Source organism: Phocoena sinus, chromosome X (assembly GCF_008692025.1).
Source record: "Phocoena sinus isolate mPhoSin1 chromosome X, mPhoSin1.pri, whole genome shotgun sequence".
Classification (NCBI taxonomy): Eukaryota; Metazoa; Chordata; class Mammalia; order Artiodactyla; family Phocoenidae; genus Phocoena; species Phocoena sinus.
The window spans coordinates 75,582,708-75,591,644 of NC_045784.1; the positions used below are offsets into that span (position 1 = coordinate 75,582,708).

Genomic DNA, 8,937 nt, shown 5'->3' on the forward strand with positions numbered 1-8,937 from the left:
GAGCCTCCCTGGTAGCTCCCAACCACTGTTGGGAGTCCGCCTGCCGATGCAGGGGACACGGGTTCGTGCCCCGGTCCGGGAAGATCCCACATGCCGCGGAGCGGCTGGGCCTGTGGGCCATGGCTGCTGGGCCTGTGCATCCGGAGCCTGTGCTCTGTGGCGGGAGAAGCCACAACAGTGAGGGGCCTGCGTACCACCAAAAAATAAAAATAAAATAAAATAAAAAAGAAACTAAGGTTCAGAGGGGTTAGGTAACATATTTAGAGTCACACAATTAGATATTGTCACACAATTAGATATTGGTGGGGAGCCTGGATAAGGACACAGGTTTTTGCTCCGAGCTCCCATTCTTTCTCCACACTATCTCTGATCATAAAAAATTTAAATCAATAATTAGGGAAGAAAAGATAAAAGAAAAAATGTCCCCATGTCACCAAATCCTCAATTTCTTTCATGATACAGTAGTGACTGGCTGTACATGGCTATTCCAATGTAATTAATTTAATATTTTAATTTAAAATTAATTAAAATTGAATAAAAATCCAGTTGCCTGATCACACTAAACTTCAAGTGGTCAATAGCTACAGCAGCTAGTGTCTACTATGTTGGATAGCACAGATATAGAACATTCCTATTTGGCATCACTGCCTGAATGTATAGGTAAAAGGAAATTTTATATTTGAGGTGTTAGTACTTTTGATAAATATTTTTGACTTATTTTGATAAATAATTTTTTAAATGTTAAGCCATTAATATTTTCATGTTTTTACTTAAAATTTTAATCCCTCTCTGCCATTAAAAAGAGTAGATTATAGTATTTTTTAAAGGTTTTAAGTAATCTGCTTATTTCACTGGTTAGACATTCCTGAATGTACAAGTTCTAAAGGGAAAATTGGATCTTTTCCAGCACACACAAGTATTTTCATAAAATTAATTTTTACCTTTACAATCAGATACATCCAAGCAGTTAAGACTGCTGGGGTGCAATTCTCCGTGGTGTTTCTACATATCTTGTGACAGTATTTGTCCTAGACTACTCTTTCAAGGACATTTGTATAGCAAACAGCCTTGGAAGATAGAGGGCCTTCCAGGGTGGAGGATGGATTTGTTTCCTGAGCAGGTTAATAAAGATTGCATTTCCTTCTGGGGCAAAAGTTGGTCAGGTTTGGTAGAATTTCCCTTTCTAAGATTGGGGGTTTCCTTAGCTTGGGGTAACTTGGCTGTTACACAAACCCACTGTAGGTGCAGCACCCTCCTGGTCTGCTCCACATCTCCCCGTTGAGTGTTGTGGGGCAAGGGGAACTAATGTCATGTGAAGCTCATGCTGCCTACTGGGCCCTAAGTCCTGTCTCTAACCCAAGAGTCTGTGTCATTCTGCCAGCCTCCATTGGCTCACATGTAGGCCTGTAAGCTGGGTAAAATCTTAGACCATACACAGTTCTTGAGAAACCATAAGACAAATGAGTGCTAATAGGTATGTCCTGAGAAGCAGCCTACAATCCAGAGTGGGAGAGAGGCAGAGTGGCAACAAAGATAGGGATTGAAGGAGTGGGAGGTGGAGAAGACTGGGAATAAAACTCATCATTTTATTTTGTAACAACTCCAAATCCATTTAATTTTGCCAGTTAAATATGGACCTCAAAATAGAGGATGTTACCGAACCAAACTTGGGGCTGTTTTCCTGCTTGCAGTAAAGCCAGTCTACTGACACCGGGTTGCAGAGAAGGAAAGTGCAGCCTTTATTTTAAGGCTCCAGACAAGGAGTCTAGGGTAGCTAATGCTTAAAAAACCTGATCTCCCCAGTAGGTTTCAGGGAAGCATTTTTAAAAGCAAGATGAAGGAGGGGAGTCGCAGGATGTATGATCAGCACACAATTGTCTGATTTGTTGATGGTGAGGTAACAGGGTGGTGTCACAGAGGTTAACATCAATCCTCAGGCTCCATTAGGTCTGCGTCTACATGCTCATGGTCATCAAGTAGTTAACTTCCTCCATTTGGTGGGGGTTTAGCATCTGTAAATCAACTCAGTGTCTGCCTCAGATACTGTTATCTATGTATTCCAGGGAGGAACTAAGGATTCCATGACTGTCATGGCTGATTTACTGTTTAAATTGTTACCAGTTCACCTGGCCCAGCTGCTACTTTTGTCACTACATGGTCACATCCTTTCAATCATTAATTCTTGAGTCAGGCTTTTGTGACTCAGGGGAGCCCTGAGAAACTATGGCTTTTCTGCAGACAAGAGGCAGGCAGAGGACCTGGCGCATGGGTCTTGCCCAGTTACAAGGATATTGATTAATACTAATCTTGTTCAAAATCAACACCCAAAGTTTCTTCAGAATAAAGTGGACACCTGACTAGCTTTGTAATCTTCATTGTTTGTCCTCACCGTTGTCAGTTCTAAAAGACTCACATTAAAAATTATCTCTCTGGTTGGTGGAGCTGCTCTCCTTATCCTAAAGCCACCACCTCCTTGTTCTTGCTTTCCTAATGCTAAATCAATAACGAAAACTTAGTTAAAACTGGTCTCACACTCACCCAAACCCCCAACCTTACCCCCACTCACCAATCCCTCCTCCACCCTTGTTTCCACCTGCAGACTTGCTCCACCACCTCCACACACTCTGATACATAGGAGGTGTTACCACATATGCCCAGAGGATGGGGAGCCCTCCTTTCATAGAAAGCCGACAAAAGATAACCAATTAAACTGCCAGCTTTAATAAGGTGATGGGATTATCATTTATTTTTAAATTACATGGTGTATTTATTAGTCCATTCCCGAGCAATTCTGTCATACTTCCTCCTATCCTTTGTGTAGATCTTAGCAATTTCCGGAACCAAAGAATCATCTGCGTTGGTGTCGCACAACAGGGAGTAAATGGATAACAATACTTTGGAAATTGTCAGTCCTGGTGATCACTCAGATCTAAGGATGTCCAGGCAGATGTTTCTGTTTCTGTTAATGTTTGGATGGTAAACTTGGGTGGTGAATGCAATCTTGGGTGGTTTGAATGGGTAATTGGAGGGAAACTGGACCTTTAGGAAGAAGACTCCTCCCTGGTAGGGGCTGTCATTGGGCCCCATTATGGTCGCATGCCAGTGGAACATGTCATCCCCCACTAGCCCTACTGAGCTCTGGGCGGGGGGGGGTGGGGGTGGGGGTGGGGGTGGGGTCGCGGGACAGGTCGAGGAGCTTCTTGTGGATGCACTTTAAGGCCATCATCTGTGACACGTGGCCAATCCTTGGCGCTGGGCCTGGCGACAGGTAGAAGGCGACGGTGGTGATCATGGGGTGGGAGGAACGGTGACAGACGGCGCAGGTAGATGGGTGGACTGAAGGCCGGCTGCGGCGTCGAGGGGGGTGTCATGGGAGGCGGATGGTGGCAGAGAGTGGGAGAATGGGACTGAGGAGCGAGTCGGGGGCTCCACCATACCTGATGCGCCACTGGACGCTAGTAGCTCGTGGCCACCGCTTCCTCCTCGGCACTCTCCTGAGCTGGAGGCCACGCAGCCCGGAGGCCGTGCCGCCCCAAGACACAGCCGCCTGGAGACATTGCTAGTGCCGCCGCCAGGCGGGGACCTGCTCAGTGAGGTCACAGAGGCCACGCCGATGAGGCTGCGTGGTGTCTCTCAGGGCGGGTACCGCAGGTAGTGAGGTGGGTGGGGTGGAGTTTACGTTAGAGGGGGGAGGGGCGGGGAAGTGAAGGAGGAAGGGACCAGGTAGGGAGGCGTGGAAGGGGGCGGAGGCATGGAGGGGGGTCGGGGGTACAGGGGTCTGGGGAGGGATTGGGGGGTGGAGGGGCCTGGGCTCACCCAGCGCCGGGGCTCTGGGCTGGCAAGTTGAGCCACACCCACTGTTCACCAATGAGAGTTACCTGAATAAATAAGAGTGGTTCAAGGAATTCCTCTCCAACAATAATACAGATAACACAATCAATAACACAGATTCAGCATCCCTTAACATTTTACCCCATCAGCTTTATATTAATTAATTCTCTGTCTCTCTGTCTCTCTCTCTCATATATATATATGTATGCACACACACACACATATACACATACACTTCTGAGTGAGTTACATACATCCTGGCCTTTACTTACAGATACTTCTTTGTGTATTTCCTAAGAGAGACATTCTTTTATATGATCAACTTTAGCAAATTCAACATCGTTACAATACTTTTATAACTTTTTTTTTAATTGAAGTATAGTTGATTTACAACATCATGCTAGTTTCAGGTGTACAACATAGCTACTCAACATTTTTACAGATTACACTCCATTAACTTTTTAAAGTAATGTTTCATAACGTTTTGGTAAATTCATTTTTTATGAAGAAATAAAGCCTTCAAAAATTCATTGTGGGGCTAAAATTTCTTTAATTTTTGAAAAACTTCTGACAGGAAAAGGAGGAAGGAAGGAAACCAGTACTCTATCTGGTATATATAATCATTAAATTTAACATCTATAAAATACTTTAATATCCATATTCCAGTTATGTCAATTGACATGTAGTGTCCTTAAAACTTATTTTTAAACCCCTCCAGTACAGAATCCAACCTAGGATCCAAGTATATTGCATTTAGCTGTTGTCTTTATTTAGTCTCCTTGAGTCTGGAACATTGCTACAGCCTTTCTGTCTTTTATGATACTGACATATTTGAAGAATTGCCGGGGGTGGGGGTGGGGGTGGGGGTGGCGGGGAACACACCTTTCCCTAGTCACACTTCCCAGTCTTAAAACTGTAACTTCAGTAAACCCAGATAATATGGGAGAGAGGAGGAGGAAAAACGGAAAAGAATGACTGCTCATATTTGTATTTTGAATGCTGCAGTAAAGTTGTTTAAATACTTTATGATGTGTGTTACATTAGGATGCATTCTCTATTGCTTTTTGTAAGATGAATGAACTTATCTCACCCACAGGAAGTTTGTATTCTCCAATCCCCTTTGAAAAGATGAGAAACTGACAAGTCTTTTGTTGACAATGATTACATTTCCAAGAAACTAAGAAAGAAATACAAGGCCATGTTGTATGGATTAGTTGATTCTGATTGTAGATTAAGATGTATCTACATATTTATCTGTAAATGTATATATATATATATATATCTTAATCTGAAATTAGAATCAAGTTATGTGTGTGTGTATTCTCACCATTGAAAGAAATGTTATTTGAGTAAAATTGTTAATGTGAAGTACTTTACAGACTTACACCTTCTTTTTTAGTTTCCTATGCTGTTATAACAAAATTACATAAACTGGCTTAAAACAACAGGAATTTATTTTCTTATGGATCTGGAGGCAAGAAGTCTGAAATCCTGGTGTCAGCAGAGCTCTTTCTCTCTTGAAACCTCTAGGGCAGAACCCATCCTCACCTCCTCCTTGCTTCAGTGGTCCCAGCAATCCTTGTTGTCCCTTGGTTTGTGGCTGCATCACTCCAATCTCTGACTCAGTCTTCATGTGGATTTCTTCCCTCTGTGTGTTTTTGTGGTTGTCCAACTCTTTTTCTCCTTATAAGGACACCAATCTTTGGATTTAGTGCCCACCCAAATCTAGTATAATCTCATTTAACTTCATTACACCTACAGATACTCTATTTCCAAGCAAGATCATATTCTGAGTTCCACGTAGGCATGGATTTTGGGAGGATACTGTTCAACCTAGTACAGTATGCTCTCTACCCCCCAAAATTCACATCTGTCTCACACAAAAATACAAAATACAAAATATACTCATCCCACCCCAACATCCCCAACAGTCTTAAACCATTCTGGCATTAACTCTAAAATCTCATCTAAATATCAAGTCAAAAATTCCAAATCTCATTTAAGCACACTAAATCAGGTATGGGTGAAACTCTGGGTATGATTCACCTTGGGACAAAATTCCTCATCATCTGTGGACCTGTGAAACAGAAAACAAGTTATCTGTTTGCAAATACAATGATAGTACAAGCAAAGGATAGACATTCCCATTATGAAAGGGAGAAATTGGAAGGAATAAATAAGTCAGTAGTCTCAAGCAAATCTGAAACCCAGAAGGGAAGAGTCCACTAGTTTTTGTAGCCTGAAAATAAACTTCTTTTACCAAATCTACCCTTTGGGCCCAAGGAGGCTCTGCCAGGCCCTGCCTCTGTTCCTGTCTCTAGCTTCTCTGCCTCTGCACCCATGACTGCCTTGATAGTCATTCTTTTTCTTGAAGAAGAGCTCATGTTTGAATATTTCTATCAGTCTGTTTCTACCAGTAGAATCTCTGAAATCTGATAGCCTTTCTGCATTTCATCCTGTCTCTGGCTCCTTCAGTCACAGCTTGCAGTGTTCCTTCTGATATAATGTTCTCAAAAACCTTGTCAGTTCTTCCATGTATGTCAAGGGGATCCATGCCATTACAGAACTGGATAACCCACCTCTATTCCTGGCTTCTACTGAGATGGTTGACTGGATCCATGAGTCACAGGCATAATTTCTTCAGGAAAAGTTTGTGCAGTCACACACGTAGCCCAGAAAATGCTAACTGGTCATGCTAAGAATTTTCCAAATAATCAAGTCTGGTTCCTTTTTGCTTAACAGTTCTGTTCTCAGTTTATCTCATTCTTCTCACACTTTATTGTAAGCAAGGAACAAGGAGAAAGCAGGCTGTACATTCCACACTTTGCTTGGAAATCTCAGCTATATGTCTCAGAACTTACTTAGAAGTTCTATCTTCCCACTAACAGCAGAGCACAATTAAGCCAAGTTTTTCGCCACATTAAAATGAGGATTGCCTTTCCTCCAGTGTCTGATAACACGCTCCTCACTTCCTTCTGAAATCTCACCAGAAACTCATTTAACACCATATTCCAATCAACATTCTGTTCATGGTGATATATGTATTCTCTAAGATAATAGAAATTCTCTTTACCATATTCTTCATTTCCTTCTGAACTCTCACCAGAATCACCTTTAACATCCATATTTCTACCAATGTCCTCTTCAACACAATTTAAGCATTTTTTATTATGTGCCTCAAAATTCTTCCAGCTTCTACCTATTACCCAATTCCAAAGCCACTTCCACAATTTCATTATTGTTACAGTAGCACCTCATTTCCCAGTACCAAAAGCTCTATCAGTCAGGGAGTCAGGGTTCTCCAGAGAAAGAAAAACAGAATAGTGTATATATTATAGAATTGTGTATATATGTATATATATATATATATATATATATATATATATATATATATAATTGTATGTATACAATTAATTCTGTTTCTCAGGAGAACCCTGACTAATACAGATTTTGGTACCCAGAGTGGTTCTAGAGAGACAGAATTTTAAAGATGAGTTTTTTTAAATTGGGTTCTGGGGTTTCTGGAAACGACTCTCTAATCTGATTATATTTAAATGTGCTAATGACTCTATTTCTAGTAGTAAAGAGAACACTCATGGACCATGGCATAATCTGACAATATAGATACACAAAATATCACCGTTAGATACTCCTAATCAACCACTTACAAGAAGTAAGGATCTGAGTGACTGTGTATATGATATTTTGGAACACTTTTGACAAGCTAACTAGTGAAGTGATATTGGCTAGTTGCTCCTAATGTTGCTGGACAAAGTAGGGAAAGAAAAAGATGAGTGCAGGGATTTGAATTCCCAACTCAAGCACTGCATAAATGACCTGAAAATTTCTACGTGTACCATGAAGGAGACCCTTATTTCCTATAGCTGCTGGAACGAGATTGCTGAAAATCAAACCAAGAATCTCATCCTCCTACTGTCTGAAAACAATGCAAATTGAATTCTCAGCCTTGTAGGATGTTTAGAGTTAATGTGAAGACATTGATTGGGAAGAAATGGGATACTAAAAGTTGGATTTGGGACTTGTGGGAGACCCTGATGAACTTGGAGACATTGAGCTCCTACATTCTGATGAGTTTTCCTGTGGAAGAGGCTTCTCTTATGCATTGACTCAGCAACATGGACTTCATCAAGGCTGACTTGGTTACAGCCATCACTGAGTAACCAACAATGAGTCTCCAGTATGGCACCATTCCCCACCGTGATTAATTAACTACTGGTAGCAGGTTGGTTACATTGGACCCCTTTCATCATGGAAAGGGCATCATTTTGTTCTTACTAGAACAGACACTTACCCTGAATATGGATTTTCCTTCCCTACTCATAATGCCTCTTCCAAAACTGCCATCCACGAACTTACAGAATGTCTTCCACTGTCATGGTATTACACACAGCATTGTTTCTTGTTTCTTTTTTTATAAATTTATTTTTGGCTGCATTGGGTCTTGGTTGCTGCGCACGGGCTTTCTCTAGTTGTGGAGAGCAGGGGCTACTCTGCGTTGCGGTGCGTAGGCTTCTCACTGTGGTGGCTTCTCTTGTTGCCTAGAGCAACAAGAGAAGCCTAGAGCATGGACTCTAGGCACGTGGACTTCTGTAGTTGTGGCTTATGGGCTCTAGAGTGCAGGCTCAGTAGTTGTGGCGCACAGGCTTAGTTGCTCCGCGGCATGTGGGATATTCCCAGACCAGGACTCAAACCCGTGTCCCTTACATTGGCAGGCAGATTCTTAACCACTGTGCCACCAGGGAAGTCCCACAGCATTGTTTCTGATCAAGAAAGTCACTTCACAACAAATGAAGTGTAGTAATAGGCCCGTGGAACTCACTGGTGTTACCATGTCCTTTACCATCCTGAAGCTGCTGGCTTGATACAATGGTGGAATGGCCTTTTAAAGACTCAGTTATAGTGCCAACTAGGTGCCAATACCTTGAAGTACTGGGCAGTATTCTCCAGAAGGCTGTGTATGCTCTGAATCAGCATCAAAAATATGGTATTGTTTCTCCAATAGCTGGGATTCACAGGTCCAGGAATCAAGGAGTGGAAGTAGGACTGGCACCACTCACTGTGATCTCTCAGTGACACACTAGCAAA

At 42.2% G+C, this 8,937-nt stretch overlaps 1 pseudogene; it reads right to left on the reverse strand.

The window, feature by feature from the left end:
• Positions 1–2,754: 2,754 nt before the first annotated feature.
• Positions 2,755–3,223, reverse strand: LOC116747623 (annotated as a pseudogene).
• Positions 3,224–8,937: the final 5,714 nt, after the last annotated feature.